Below are 17,330 nucleotides of genomic sequence, written 5' to 3'. Positions count from 1 at the left end.
CGAAGGGACTTCTTCACAATTTGCCATATCCCTCAGAGTGGTACAACAGAAACATTGCAGGTCATAACACTCCATACTTTATTACAAACATTGTCTTAACAAGTTGGTACTCTCACGAGTCCTATGAGAACACCCTAAGATACTACTTAAGTACGATTACAACTCATAACAATATAAAAGAGAGCTCAACAACTTATTTAGGTAAGTTCTACGTTGCTCGGCTCTATGAGGCTAGGGTATGTCACTACTCCTCCACCTCCGTGTCGTTTGGTCCGTAGACTATCCCATAGTCTACACCTTCCACTCCGCCGGTAAGATCGAGGTTCTTCGTATACCAGCTCGTAGCTTCCCTCCGGTGCTTCATCGTTGATGGCATCCACTTCCGGATCACAGCTCTAGCAAGGGTGTCGAAAGAAAGTGAGTACGGAGGTACTCGGCAAGTTCTAAAAGAATAAAAAGGTGTTTGATGCACTAGCTACGACCATTGATCGGGATATCGCGAGTCAATGCATGTTCTGAAAACATTTCTTCAAAAAGTTGCTTTTATTATGAAAACTATGCCCGTCAGTCTTCACAGGTTGACCAGAACTTCGTGGAGTTCCTTTCTGCCGCGTTCGCAGTTCCCTTCCCGGAACAAGGAGTGACAGCCTACAATTTGATACACTCTGCGGAGGTGCGTTACTTTTCCCACAAGAGATCTTACCCTTTTTGCCATCCGCGAGGACTTGCCCCCGTTCACACTTCCTTTGGTGTGAGGCCAGGTATAAGGATCCAAGCCCACACCACCTTCTCCACGACCTCGCGAGACCCACCCTTTTGTAAGTTTGTCCTCTCCTATATCTATGGGTAGACCGACACGGGCTCCGGTTCTCACCTTTACCAATAAGGTAGACCGTTCCGAACAATTATGATGCCCTGCCCTATACACCATAGATAGACCGATCCGGACAACCCTTACAATCCTTCATAGACCAATAATAAGTCTACCCTCTCCTGTATCTAATGGTAGACCGTGCAGGACCACATGTCCCCACCTTTACCAAAGATAGACCGATACGGGCAACCCCTATTACCAATCCGTTGGCATGCGAGAGGGAAAAGATATAGCTGGCTTCCCCGAGCCATTATAGATCTTATGGTCAACGCGATATGTACGGCGCTAGAATCACTTGGACGGCATTGGTAATTTAATCCTAGGGTGATATAACCCATTGCAATGGAACCTCCACCATATCAACACATACCATGGTTCCATTGCCAGCCACATAGTCATATTCATAGTTGGAAAATAACATTTCATTTGCAATGCAGGAATGATAAGTATATAGCTTTGCATCAAAGTAGTAGAAAATAATCAAGTTGACATGAGCAAGGGTGAACTTGCTCGTGGACTTGCGAGATAGTGCAGTTCAATGCAGTTGATGGAACCTGGACCTCGGGTTCTGTAAGAAGCATCATTGTCCGGTAAAGACAATGTTGTAAAATCCAGATAATGCAATCATGGATGTATTATTTTATGTTGAATCCCTTTACCCCGCTGAGTTATAGCAATTTAGGGTTGTATTAAGATTTATGTCTTTGACGGTAATTTACAATTGATTTAAAAGTATAAACCATTTTAATTCACACAAAGTACAACAACTCAAAGTAAAACTATTTACTTGGTGATTCCTTTAATCATTCCAAAAATAGTTGAAAATTATAGAGTTACCTTTATAGTTTTTGGAATAAAAAGGAATATAGTATTTTTCTGAAAAAAATACTCTTTTCAAAAGAAATGACTCGGGAATAATAGAATTTCATTTTGAAATGTTTGAAAATAAGTATTTGAACTTATTTGAGATTTTTCCTTGAATTTTAAATACAAGGAAATAATAATTTTAAATTCCAAGTTATTATTTAAATTCTTAAAATTCATAATTTTGAATTTGTTTCATAAATTCCATTTCATATTTTATTCTTGTTAAGATTTATTTTTCATTCATAAATCCAATTTTTATTGGATTTTTAGAGTTGTTTATGATTTATTAAAATTTGGTAAGGTTTTTGGTCTTATATTAATTGTAAAATGACCAAAATACCCCTCGGATCCCTATTGGGCCCAGCCCAATAACTTAACCCGGGGACGGCCCAATAAGGCTGGCCCCCTTTTGGGTTCGGTGGCGCCGAAGCGGCCCACCTCACTCACTCTCACTCGGCCCTCTCACTCGCTCGTCTAACCCTAACCGTCCGGCGACTCCCGTGGCGATGGCGTGCCGCCGCCATGGCCGCCGCCACTGCTCCGGCCATCGCCGGCCTTCTCCGCCGTAGCCACCACCCGATCCTGAACCGCCGTGAGCAGATCTATCGATCCGTCCGAGCAGTTTCTCCCTTCTCGTCCTCTTCCGGCGAACCGCCTCCGATCCGGATCTCGTGGAGAATCGCCTCGACGAACTCCGGCGAGATCTCGCCCTCGCCGACGATGAGTACGTGCCTCGGGGTTGACTCGGCGCGGGTGCTGCTTGCGGTATTCGTGCCGTCGCCTCGGGTGCTGCTACGGTGGTGCTCGGTTCGTGTCCGGGTTCGCCGGCGTAACGTCGGCGCCTACTCCCGGATTTGCAGCACGTAGGGCCGCGCGAGCACCGCCTCGCCATGCCCTAGCCTCCGCTTCCGGCGCAAGTAAGTGTTGTCTCACCTCTACCTCTTCCGTGCGCCTCCCATGCTTCCGTTCTTCTTCCTCCTCATGTTCTCGCGCCCTCTCGGTGATCTCGTGATCACACGAGCCATGCTATTCCTATGCAATTTGCACTCGTGCTTCGTTAGTTGTAAGTTCATGGCCCAATTACCATTTACTCGGTACCGGCACATGCTCGCTTTGCTTGCTCGTTCATGCTCGTGCTTGCTTCTCTCGCTGTTCCTAGCATGTTCTACACTTGCTATACTCTACCGTGCTTGCTCAAGAGCTAACTATGCCATGCTATGCTTGTCTAGGTGTACTTGTGTTGCATCCGTGACACTTGTGTGTGTGCTAGTGGTGTCCGTGATATGCTTCGAGTGCTACCTTTGCAAGCCAATGATCCATTGGATCATTCCTTGCTTGTTGGCTAACCTCCCTGTGTAACTTGGCTTGCTATAATTGCTCCATTCGATCAATTGACCGACGAGTGATTGTTTATCGGCTAATACCGTGGCTCTATGAATCACTTGGCTGGTGATGCCGATGCTCAAGCATCACCGTGCCGTTGCTTACTTGTGCTCGTTGCTCATCTTAGCTATCTAGACTTGCTCTAGTGGCTATAAATTAAATTGTGTTGCTTAACAAGTATGCTATCAGTCATGCTTAGCATGAATCCGTGATAAATTCATGCTTGAATTACTTAAATTTCGATGAACTCGCTTATGCAGATGATGATTTAAATGACTTGCTTGTATATGAATTTGTTGTTCATGATTCTTTTACAAGCAATTAGAGTCTGAATCCATTTCCGGATAGTGATGTGATCTATTTGACTTGCTCTTATTTGGTGCTAAGTGTGATGTGACCTCGGTAGCCTTGCTACCGATCGGTTGCTCACTTAGTAAGTTGGATCTTGTGGCTACTCAACCTTTGCTTGCATATTTGGGAATCATACTTGATATGAATGCCAATATGCTTGCCTGATGAAAATCTAGGGTTATCGATGGTTCATAGCTTAGGATTTCTCGTGTAGTCTTGGTCGCTAATCTTTGCTATCTCATTGGTGCTATCTCGTGCATGTGATCTAGCTAGTGTGTGCATCTGTGCATGATTTCTAGCTTCTGTGCACATGATCTGTATCTGGATGGTTTCTATCTTAGTAGCTTTTGACTAGCAGTAATCCTTGGTGAAAACCAAGTGATGATCTACCCATATGAGCATCCGCTCATTCCCCGCTTATTTCATGCATATATGATGGATCAAATCCATTGGATCTGTCCAGGAACTTGGTATACCTTGTTCCAGCCTCCTAGTATGAAATATTTGGTTGATGTAGACTTGGGGTTTCTGTTCACAACCCTTCACCTCCAGATTCTCGGTTGATCTTCTCGAGTCACCATGATTCCCGGTGGCTAAGTTGGTTGTGTTGGTTATCGTTCTTGGTTATGAACTGGATGAACTGTGCTTGTTCTTGCCTCACCCTTACTCGGTGATCTTATCTCGATCGACCGTGCACCGGTTCTAGGGTTTGTGTGCTATTTATATGGTCTCTACTTCTTCCCCGGCCATGACACACAAGGCCCGGTTACTTTGTGACTCATCCCTTGCATTGCCTTGCTCGTTGCTTGGTTAGCAGCAGCCTTCATATGTGGAAACTTGAGCCCCTTGTGGCCTCGCTCGGTGTTGGTCTCGCCTATTCCTATCTTGTGCTCGTCCGGGCTTTGGACAAGCACAAGTGTGCTCGTGACGTTTCATCTGTCCAAACCGAACTTTGTGATATTTCTGCTAACCGTCTAAACTCGAATCTTGCTAACACTTGTATTCTTGCTAGTACCTGTTATTTGATTTGCAGGTTTGAAGGTGAATATGACCAGAAGATCATCCTCAAGATACTTAGTTTAGGTTTAGTTTAGAATTAAACTTGTAATTTTTCCTTTTCTTTTATTCTCGTTTCATTATATCTCAATTCTTGTATCAAGAATATTGTAAAGACTTTGTAATTGTGTTGTACATCAATAAAGCTCAAGTTTTTGGTTTATGAGCTTTTGTATTATGTAATGTGTATATTCTTGATTAAATATTGTATTTGATATTTACTTTGAAATTCAAAATGATTTGAATTTGTATCTTGTGTTTGAATTTTAAATTCATTGTTTATATTGTGTGATGTTTATATTTAAATGTTTAACACTTATCAAATGCAAACATTCCCCAAAGTAACTAGTTACAAAAGAGATCATGTCGAAATTTCCCTAACTCACATTGCCTAACCCTAGATGCAAAATGAGAGAGAACCTCGATCCCTCTTAGGTTTAGTTGCAATAAGGCGCGAAAATTTCCCTCGTTTTGCGATGAAATGCACATCCCATTTCTAAATCTACCCTTCGTTGTTCCTATGTTCTGGGTTATTACAGCCTCTCCCCCTTAATAGAAACTTCGTCCCGAAGTTAAGATTGGTACCTGAACATCTCGGGGTAAGACTTCCTGAGTTCTTCTTCTGTCTCCCAAGTAGCTTCTCGCTCGAGATGATGTTGCCATTGCACTTTACAGTATTTGATTGCCCTCGTTTCTTAACTTCTTCCATTGAACTTCTAAGATCTTTTCTGGTCTTTCCACATAAGTTAAGTCGATTGCAATTCTATTTCTTCATATGTGATAGGATCATCCGGTGCCTTCAAACATTTTCTCGAGTTGGGATACATGAAATACGTTATGAACTTGACTTAATTGTGCCGATAACTCCAACTCAAATGTCGTTCCTCGATTCCGACCGAGTATCTTAAATGGTCCTATATATCGAGGGCTTAACTTTCCTTTCACTCCGAACCTCTTAAGTCCTTTCATTGGGCTAACCTTCCAGATAAACCATGTCTCCCACTTTCGGTTCCCAATCTCTTCTCTTTAAGTCGGCGTAACTCTTCTGACGACTCTGAGCTATTTTGAGTCTATCCCTGATTACCTCGATGACGTCTTGTCTCTCCTTGATGTAATCCGGTGTAAACTCCTTGTTTTCTCCGGTTTCAAACCAACAAATTGGTGATCTACACTTCCTTCCGTACAATGCCTCGTACGGTGCCATCCGAATACTACTCGATAACTATTGTTATATGAGAACTCCGCTAAAGGTAAATGATCCTCCCACGAACCTCCAAAGTTCAGAGCACAAGCTCTAAGCATGTCTTCAAGTATCTGATTGGTTCTTTCGGTTTGTCCTCCGGTTTGTGGATGATATGCTGTACTGAAATCCAGCTTGGATCCCAAAGATTCTTGTAGTTGTTTCCAAATCGTTGATGTGAAAATTGAACCTCTATCCGAGACTATCTTCTTTGGTACTCCATGCTTACTCACAATCTCCTTTACATATATATCCACAAGCTTTTCTGCAGTATCCTTTGTGTTTACGGCTATGAAGTGAGCGCTCTTGGTAAGTCTATCCACTATTACCCATATCATATCCTTTCTCTTACTAGTCATTGGTAAACCAAGTAATAAAATCCATTCCGATTTCATCCCATTTCCATTCCGGTATCTCTAGTGGTTTGAGTAATCCCGCGAGACTCGATGTTCTCGCCTTCACTCGTTGACATGTATGACATTCCGAGACATATTGTGCTATTTCTCTTTTCATGTTGTTCCACCAGAACATCTCCTTCAAATCCATATACATCTTGGTACTTCCTGGATGTATGGAATAAGGGGTTTCATGTGCTTCCTTTAATATGATTGATTTCACTTCTGGATCATCCGGTATACGTGATCCTTTTCTCGGAAGTATAATGAATCAAACTCCCCTAGATGGAATTCCGATGGTATTCCTTCGCCAATCCTCTTGATTTCCTCTTGAATGAACAAATCATCCGCTTGCTTTCGGATAATCTCATATTTCAAATCTGAATACATCTCATCCATAACCCTCATGGTTGCTATACTTCCTTTGGCATCACCTTGAATAAACAGAATCTGAGCATCCTCTAACTCTTTCCGAAGTTCCTTTGGAATTTCCCATTCCGTAGGTTGATTCTCCGTACTCTTCCTACTTAGGGCATCTGCTACTACATTAGCCTTGCCTGGGGTATAGTTGATCTTAAGGTCGTAATCCTTAATCAACTCCAACCATCTCTTCCGTCTCATGTTTAATTCTTTCCGGGTGAAGAAATACTTCAAACTTTTGTGATCGGTGTATAACTCACACTTGGATCCATATAGAAATTGTCTCCAACTCTTCAAAGCATACACAACCGCCGCTAACTCGAGATCATGTACTCGGGTAGTTGTGTTCATGTGGTTTCAACTGTCTTGATCCATAAGCTATTACCTTCCGATCTTGCATAAGAACACATCCAAGTCCATTCTTGGAAGCATCACAATACACCGTGTAATCCTTTCCAGGTTCAGAACTCGCTAACACCGGTGCCGTGGTTAACTTATCTTTGAGTGTTTGGAACCGGCTTCACACTCATCCGTCCACACAAATGGAGTATTTTTCTTGAGTAACTTGGTCATTGGTCCCGCAATCTTCGAAAATCCCTCTATGAATCTCCGATAGTAGCCTGCCATACCAAGAAATCCTCGTATCTCCTTAGCATTTTTAGGTGATTTCCATTCCAATACGGATCGAACCTTGCTTGGATTCACCGCTATGCCTTCTTTGGTTATGACATGTCCAAGAAATTCAACACTATCTAACCAAAATTTGCACTTGCTGAACTTTGCATATAGCCGATGTTCCCTCAAAGTTTGCAGTAACTATCTTCAAATGCTTGGCATGTTCTTCTTTATCTTTGGAATAGATTAAAATATCATCTATGAACACTATCACAAACTTGTCCAAGTACTTCATGAATATCTTGTTCATCAAATTCATGAAAATTGCTGGTGCATTTGTTAGTCCAAATGGTACAACCAAATATTCATGGTGTCCGTACCTTGATACGAATGCTGTTTTTGGTACATCCTCCTTCTTGATCTTGATTTGATGGTATCCTGACCTTAAATCTATCTTCGAGAAGACTCCTGCTCCTTGAACTTGATCAAAAAGGTCTTGAATTCTAGGTAAAGGATACTTGTTCTTGATAGTTACATTGTTCAAATTTCTGTAATCTCCACACATTCTCTTTCCTCCATCTCTTTTATCCACAAAAATAACTCGGTGTACCCCAAGGTGACACACTTTCTTGAATGAATCCCTTCGTTTCCAGCTCATCTATCCGAGCTTTCGGCTCCACTAACTCCTTTGGCCCCATCTTATATGGTGGTTGTGCTATTGGTGCCGTGCTCTGGAATCAGATCGATTGTGAATTCTATCTCTCTATCGGGTGGCATCCCCGGTAGTTCCTTAGGAAATACATCCTTAAACTCATTCACTACAGGAATATCTTCAATTCTCACCTCCTTCAGACTATTGAGTTCCAATCCAATCTCTAACTCACTGTACTTATCTCCTTGGAACACTATTCGACCTCCGATGGAGTTGCGAAGTGATACTCGTTTTGTCTCCACAGCTTAATCACCGCTCCATTTTCTCGTCAACCAATCCATCCCTAGGATGACCGATATGTCCTTCATGGGTATGATGAATAGGTCCGCGAAATACACACAAGTCACATATGGTTATGACTTGTGCTTCTTTCACGTGGGTTACTAAGATCGTTCCCCCGCGGATAGAACAGCTTATAGGGGTTTCTAACTTAGAACATCTAAGCCCGAATTTTTCCACAAATTCCAATGCAAGAAATGATGTGGTTGCTCCAAGTATCAAATAGTACTTTGCCAGGATGAGTAAGAATGCTTAGCGTACCTAAGACTGTTTGATCCGACTCTTCCGCTTGCTCCAAAGTTGTGCAATTCAGCTTTCCATATGGCTTGCCCCTCTTGTTGTTGTTGTTGTTGTAGTTGCGGTTGTTGTTGTTATCTTTGCCACCTCCTCCTCGTCCTTCGGAGTTTTGTCCACCCCATGAAGCCTTATTAGGACAATCGGCTTCATGTGTCCATCCCGTCCACAACCATAACGAGATGATCCCGGGTTTCCGACATTCCCTTCGGATGTGTCCCCTCCGCCCACGCTTGCTACGCGATGATCCGTGACTTGGGGTTCTGATTCTGACCTCCCCGGTTGTACTGATTACCAGTAGGTCGGAATCGGGGTTTGAAACTTCGATCTGGGGTAGGTTTACTGACTGGGTACTTCCTTGGCTCGATACGAGCCCTCTTCCTCCTATCCTCTTGGACCTGCCTGTAATCATCCTCGAAAGTGATTGCCGAATCAATCGGTCCTCGGAATTCCGCAGTCCGTGCCAACCTCAGTTGCATCTTCATGTATGGATTCATGCCTTTCATGAACCGCTTCTTCCGCTTCTCCTCCGTATCCACATCCTCAGGTGCATATCTGGATAACCTATTGAAATCCCGAACATACTGTATGATTGGTGCAGTATTCTGTCTCAGTTCTTCAAACTCCCTCTTCTTCAGCTCCACCACGCTGTCCGGAACATGAGCATCCCGAAACTTCTTCTTGAACTCCTCCCATGTAAATACCTTATCTGGAGGGTGTACTGCTACAAGGTTCTCCCACCATGATGCTGCTGGTCCTGACAACAGATAAGTGGTATATCTAATCTTCTCCTCATCGTTGCAACCAACGGTCTTCAACTTCCGCTCCGTATCCATGAGCCAATCTTCTGCGTCCATTGGTTCTGGAGCTGATGTAAATGGTAGTGGTCTTGCATTTTGGAAGTCCGATAGGGTTACTCCCTTGCCTTCATTACCCCTATCATTGATGACATGGGTAAAGAAATCTTGCATGTTCTTGTTCTGGCTTTCCTGGTAACGCCTCCTATCTTCCTCCATTGACCTCATATACCGTTGGAAGTCCGGGTGCAACATTGGGTGTGGTGGTGGTGGTGCGTTCTCTCGCTCTAGCCGCTGCATCCGCCTCCTCTTTCTCTCTTTCTTCCCGCTCTCTCGCGAGCCTCTTCGGTTTCTACTAACGCCATTTCCCCCTAGTCCTCGTAACAAAGAGCGATTACTCATAATTACACCATGCAAATGTTTTCTCGAGCTCAACTCATTGCCCAAGTACTAGTCACATAATGAAATCAAGAAGCAAATCCAAAACAAACATTTATTATGTATATACACCGTATAATACATAACACACTCACAAACTTATATTACATGTGGTACATATAAACCACTTATTTGGCTCCAAGCCCAAGCCAACGGGAATTTAAAATACGTTCTATTACAATACCACCTAGATTACTTTATTCTTCCTTGGAGCTCTACTCCTCATCGTCTTCATTCGCCTCCGCGTACATCCCCGGGGTCCAACCAATGACAGATGACTAGTCTTCCGAACACCGTCCGGAACAAAGGTCCTTCCGAAGTAGGTATGTAATCTGAATCGGACGAAGTGCCGAGACAGTAGATCCGTCATTCCAAAGTAACTAGATAAAGACTCATACATATCCCAGTGGAATACAAGTGCTTCTTCTCCAGTCATCCATGGAGGATTCCTATTCACTTGACCCCTCATCTTCTTCTTCTTCTTTTTCTTGGTTCCGAACTCCTCACCTACTTCGTACTCGCGATGGTTTAGATATGCCCATCTCCAAATCTAACGAAATGGAATCCGTACCTTTCTCTTCCTCGCTCGTAGTGTTGGTTAACACTTGGGTTAACCGCATCACTCTCATCTCCCGGTATCACATGGAATTGGCTCCTCCTCATCACCGAAAGGTTCCCCGAAACGCCAACCCGTCGAGTTTTCAATCGGTGACTCCGAGCAATTTATGTTCCATGAGTGGTCTCCCCATATCCAAGTATCATATGATGCCGACACATGTGGATAGTGCGGAACAAAGTTAGGTATAAGTGGGTCTCTTGTAGGTAGATTTCTCTTGAACCACTCGGTCACTCAAATCTACATCACTATCTCGGGTTAAAGAAGGGTGTAGTATGTTGTGGTTGTGCCCTCAAGTCATGCATCCGAGTTTGGACTTTATCGTGGTCCGTGAACTCAGCTAGCATGTGGTCAATCTCACCTCTCATCTTCATGTGTAAAAGATACATCGTGGTCAATAAAGACTTACAGCCTATCCATGTGCCGTGCCTGCAGCTTCAGGACTTCGTGGGCTAACACCAAATGATTAAGAGTGGGATCCTCATCTTCCTCGGCATGAGGTATATGAGAAAACTCGAACATAGGAGTTCTACCGACTTGTGCTGCCTTATCTCAAGGATTGCCTTGAATAGGCCCATATGGTAGGTCTGTGGTGATAGTTTTGGCTTCTCCGTATGGCATTATACGACTCATCGCCAGCTTTTCCGGTAGTTGGACCGATACTCCGCACTTGGCTAGGATTTCCCCATCATAGTAAGTATACTTGATAACGTGTATCCGTGGATCGCAATGAAGTTCCTTCGACATCCCACACAGGAGAGCTGTTATTGGTCCATCATAATCACCGAGCCAACCCTCAACTTTCCTCAAAGTCCTCTTGGGAAAAGTGTTCGCCATTATGGCTGTATACAAAAACGTAATATTAGTAGTGATAATGCATCATAATAGCTATAATAAAGAATTATCGCACTAAAATATATGGTTTTGCTATTCTCAAGTGAATAATCACCATACTTCTAGAGAATCCTTTACTATTTCTACTAGACTCCTACAGGTTTCTTCCCTATACTAGGTTTTTCCAACCTAAGGTCGCAACATTTGCTTCCGATACCGACCGCGGTGACCCGAAGATACCACCGCATGTTGTAGTATACAAGTCGTTGATATGATCTTTGCGAAGGGACTTCTTCACAATTTGCCATATCCCTCGTAGTGGTACAACGAAACATTGCAGGTCATAACACTCCATACTTTATTACAAACATTGTCTTAACAAGTTGGTACTCTCACAGTGTCCTATGAGAACACCCTAAGATACTACTTAAGTACGATTACAACTCATAACAATATAAAAGAGAGCTCAACAACTTATTTAGGTAAGTTCTACGTTGCTCGGCTCTATGAGGCTAGGGTATGTCACTACTCCTCCACCTCCGTGTCGTTTGGTCCGTAGACTATCCCATAGTCTACACCTTCCACTCCGCCGGTAAGATCGGGTTCTTCGTATACCAGCCTCGTAGCTTCCTCTCGGTGCTCCATCGTTGATGGCATCCACTTCCGGATCACAGTCTAGCAAGGGTGTCGAAAGAAAGTGAGTACAGAGGTACTCAGCAAGTTCTAAAAGAATAAAAAGGTGTTTGATGCACTAGCTACGACCATTGATCAGGATATCGCAGGTCAATGCATGTTTTGAAAACATTTCTTCAAAAGGTTGCTTTTATTATGAAAACTATGCCCGTCAGTCTTCACAGGTTGACCAGAACTTCGTGGAGTTCCTTTCCTGCCGCGTTCGCAGTTCCCTTCCCGGAACAAGGAGTGACAGCCACAATTTGATACACTCTGCAGAGGTGCGTTACTTTTCCCACAAGAGATCTTACCCTTTTTGCCATCCGCAGGGACTTGCCCCCGTTCACACTTCCTTTGGTGTGAGGCCAGGTATAAGGATCCAAGCCCACACCACCTTCTCCACGACCTCGCAGACCCACCCTTTTGTAAGTTTGTCCTCTCCTATATCTATGGGTAGACCGACACAGGCTCTGGTTCTCACCTTTACCAATAAGGTAGACCGTTCCGAACAATTATGATGCCCTGCCCTATACACCATAGATAGACCGATCCGGACAACCCTTACAATCCTTCATAGACCAATAATAAGTCTACCCTCTCCCGTATCTAATGGTAGACCGTGCGGGACCACATGTCCCCACCTTTACCAAAGATAGACCGATACGGGCAACCCCTATTACCAGTCCGTTGGCATGCGAGAGGAAAAGATATAGCTGGCTTCCCTGCAGCCATTATAGATCTTATGGTCAACGCGATATGTACGGCGCTAGAATCACTCGGACGGCATTGGTAATTTAATCCTAGGGTGATATAACCCATTGCAATGGAACCTCCACCATATCAACACATACCATGGTTCCATTGCCGACCACATAGTCATATTCATAGTTGGAAAATAACATTTCATTTGCAATGCAGGAATGATAAGTATATAGCTTTGCATCAAAGTAGTAGAAAATAATCAAGTTGACATGAGCAAGGGTGAACTTGCCCGTGGACTCGCGAGATAGTGCGGTTCAATGCGGTTGATGGAACCTCGGACCTCGGGTTCCGTAAGAAGCATCATTGTCCAGGTAAAGACAATGTTGTAAAATCCAGATAATGCAATCATGGATGTATTATTTTATGTTGAATCCCTTTACCCCGCTGAGTTATAGCAATTTAGGGTTGTATTAAGATTTATGTCTTTGACGGTAATTTACAATTGATTTAAAAGTATAAACCATTTTAATTCACACAAAGTACAACAACTCAAAGTAAAACTATTTACTTGGTGATTCCTTTAATCATTCCAAAAATAGTTGAAAATTATAGAGTTACCTTTATAGTTTTTGGAATAAAAAGGAATATAGTATTTTTCTGAAAAAATACTCTTTTACAAAAGAAATGACTGGGAATAATAGAATTTCATTTTGAAATGTTTGAAAATAAGTATTTGAACTTATTTGAGATTTTTCCTTGAATTTTAAATACAAGGAAATAATAATTTTAAATTCCAAGTTATTATTTAAATTCTTAAAATTCATAATTTTGAATTTGTTTCATAAATTCCATTTCATATTTTATTCTTGTTAAGATTTATTTTTCATTCATAAATCCAATTTTTATTGGATTTTTAGAGTTGTTTATGATTTATTAAAATTTGGTAAGGTTTTTGGTCTTATATTAATTGTAAAATGACCAAAATACCCCCTGGATCCCTATTGGGCCCAGCCCAATAACTTAACCCAGGGACGGCCCAATAAGGCTGGCCCCCTTTTGGGTTCGGTGGCGCCGAAGCGGCCCACCTCACTCACTCTCACTCGGCCCTCTCACTCGCTCGTCTAACCCTAACCGTCTGGCGACTCCCGTGGCGATGGCGTCGCCGCCATGGCCGCCGCCCCTGCTCCGGCCATCGCCGGCCTTCTCCGCCGTAGCCACCACCCGATCCTGAACCGCCGTGAGCAGATCTATCGATCCGTCCGAGCAGTTTCTCCCTTCTCGTCCTCTTCGGCGAACCGCCTCCGATCTGGATCTCGTGGAGAATCGCCTCGACGAACTCCGGCGAGATCTCGCCCTCGCCGACGATGAGTACGTGCCCGGGGTTGACTCGGCGCGGGTGCGCTTGCGGCATTCGTGCCGTCGCCTCGAGTGCCGCTACGGTGGTGTTGGTTCGTGTCCGGGTTCGCCGGCGTAACGTCGGCGCCTACCCCGGATTTGCAGCCGTTAGGGCCGCGCGAGCACCTGCCTCGCCATGCCCTAGCCTCCGCTTCCGGGCGCAAGTAAGTGTTGTCTCACCTCTACCTCTTCCGTGCGCCTCCCATGCTTCTCGTTCTTCTTCCTCCTCATGTTCTGCTGCCCTCCGGTGATCCTCGTGATCACACGCAGCCATGCTATTCCTATGCAATTTGCACTGTGCTTCGTTAGTTGTAAGTTCATGGCCCAATTACCATTTACCGGTACCTGGCACATGCTTCGCTTTGCTTTGCCGTTCATGCTCGTGCTTGCTTCTCCGCTGTTCCTAGCATGTTCTACACTTGCTATACTCTACCGTGCTTGCTCAAGAGCTAACTATGCCATGCTATGCTTGTCTAGGTGTACTTGTGTTGCATCCGTGACACTTGTGTGTGTGCTAGTGGTGTCCGTGATATGCTTCGGTGCTACCTTTGCAAGCCAATGATCCATTGGATCATTCCTTGCTTGTTGGCTAACCTCCCCGTGTAACTTGGCTTGCTATAATTGCTCCATTCGATCAATTGACCGACGGTGATTGTTTACCGGCTAATCTTGTGGCTCTATGAATCACTTGGTCGGTGATGCCGATGCTCAAGCATCACTGTGCCGTTGCTTACTTGTGCTCGTTGCTCATCTTAGCTATCTAGACTTGCTCTAGTGGCTATAAATTAAATTGTGTTGCTTAACGAGTATGCTACTGTCATGCTTAGCATGAATCTGTGATAAATTCATGCTTGAATTACTTAAATTCTGATGAACTGCTTATGCAGTGATGATTTAAATGACTTGCTTGTATATGAATTTGTTGTTCATGATTCTTTTACAAGCAATTAGAGTCTGAATCCATTTCTGGATAGTGATGTGATCTATTTGACTTGCTCTTATTTGGTGCTAAGTGTGATGTGACCTCAGTAGCCTTGCTACTGACTGGTTGCTCACTTAGTAAGTTGGATCTTGTGGCTACTCAACCTTTGCTTGCATATTTGGGAATCATACTTGATATGAATGCCAATATGCTTGCCTCGATGAAAATCTAGGGTTATCGATGGTTCATAGCTTAGGATTTTCTGTGTAGTCTTGGTCGCTAATCTTTGCTATCTATCTGGTGCTATCTCGTGCATGTGATCTAGCTAGTGTGTGCATCTCGTGCATGATTTCTAGCTTCGTGCACATGATCTCGTATCTGGATGGTTTCTATCTTAGTAGCTTTTGGATTAGCAGTAATCCTTGGTGAAAACCAAGTGATGATCTACCCATATGAGCATCTCGCTCATTCCCCGCTTATTTCATGCATATATGATGGATCAAATCCATTGGATCTGTCCAGGAACTTGGTATACCTTGTTCCAGCTCCTAGTATGAAATATTTGGTTGATGTAGACTTGGGGTTTCTGTTCACAGCCCTTCACCTCCAGATTCGGTTGATCTTCTCGGGTCACCATGATTCCCGGTGGCTAAGTTGGTTGTGTTGGTTACTTGTTCTTGGTTATGAACTGGATGAACTGTGCTTGTTCTTGCCTCACCCTTACCCGGTGATCTTATCTCGATCGATCGTGCACTCGGTTCTAGGGTTTGTGTGCTATTTATATGGTCTCTACTTCTTCCCCTGGCCATGACACACAAGGCCTGGTTACTTTGTGACTCATCCCTTGCATTGCCTTGCTGTTGCTTGGTTAGCCACAGCCTTCATATGTGGAAACTTGAGCCCCTTGTGGCCTGCTCAGTGTTGGTCTGCCTATTCCTATCTTGTGCTTGTCCAGGCTTTGGACAAGCACAAGTGTCTTGTGACGGTTTCACTGTCCAAACCGAACTTTGTGATATTTCTGCTAACTGTCTAAACTGAATCTTGCTAACACTTGTATTCTTGCTAGTACCTGTTATTTGATTTGCAGGTTTGAAGGTGAATATGACCAGAAGATCATCCTCAAGATACTTAGTTTAGGTTTAGTTTAGAATTAAACTTGTAATTTTTCCTTTTCTTTTATTCTCGTTCATTATATCTCAATTCTTGTATCAAGAATATTGTAAAGACTTTGTAATTGTGTTGTACATCAATAAAGCTCAAGTTTTTGGTTTATGAGCTTTTGTATTATGTAATGTGTATATTCTTGATTAAATATTGTATTTGATATTTACTTTGAAATTCAAAATGATTTGAATTTGTATCTTGTGTTTGAATTTTAAATTCATTGTTTATATTGTGTGATGTTTATATTTAAATGTTTAACACTTATCAAATGCAAACATTCCCCAAAGTAACTAGTTACAAAAGAGATCATGTCGAAATTTCCCTAACTCACATTGCCTAACCCTAGATGCAAAATGAGAGAGAACCTCGATCCCTCTTAGGTTTAGTTGCAATAAGGCGCGAAAATTTCCCCCGTTTTGCGATGAAATGCACATCCCATTTCTAAATCTACCCTTCGTTGTTCCTATGTTCTGGGTTATTACATGCACCACCGCGGGATCTGCCGCCTCCAAGTACGCGCTGCCGCGCTCGAGCCGGTATGGCGGACAACGGGGTGGAACTGCTGATCTACGCGCAAGAACAAAAGAGGGCTGGGAGGGACGAGGGAGCGGTGGAGGGCATCGCAGCAATTTTTGAGCTCCGCCATTGCTGTCGTCTGTCGGCTCTAGAAGAGACGACGAGTGAGGAAGGTGAACGAGGACAACGCTCACTTGAATCGATATATATTTTTCTCTCCTTTTTTGCCAGAAAACGGTGTCATATCCCGTAGTGGAAGAAGACCCGTTAGATTTAAATGGATGTCAGATCTCTGTACTACTGTACCCGCTACATTAATTAAAGAACTGTAGAGGAGCCATGCCCGTACGGGTGTGGGAGGGCTGGGGCTATCGGCCGTCAGTCTCCACTTGGGGCGTGTGACTGTGGAAGGTAAAAGGATGGCATTGTGGGCCAGAAGCCGAAAGAGACAAATGGGCCACAAATGTGGGATCTAACAGGCTTTAGGTACATCTTGTGGGCCCATTTACTACAGACCGGTCGTACTAGAAGTTTCAACAATGGCGCCGCGCTAGCAAGGAGGACCCCGATCGAGGCTGATATTAACTCGGATAAGTTACAGCAAGGCCCTCAGAAGAAACAAAAAAAATAACCCACCCCAACTGCAACATGATGATGCCGGCGACCACGCAGCGCTGTCGGTGGCGGGCCACCGCTCAAGCTCCTCAAGACGCCTTGGATCAGGAGCCACCCCAAGGCACCGGGAAGTCGCCGAGCACAGATCCTGAAGGATCTACACCGGCGGCCGC

This window comes from Lolium rigidum, chromosome 4 (genome assembly GCF_022539505.1).
Source record: "Lolium rigidum isolate FL_2022 chromosome 4, APGP_CSIRO_Lrig_0.1, whole genome shotgun sequence".
Classification (NCBI taxonomy): Eukaryota; Viridiplantae; Streptophyta; class Magnoliopsida; order Poales; family Poaceae; genus Lolium; species Lolium rigidum.
This window is presented reverse-complemented; position numbering follows the sequence as displayed.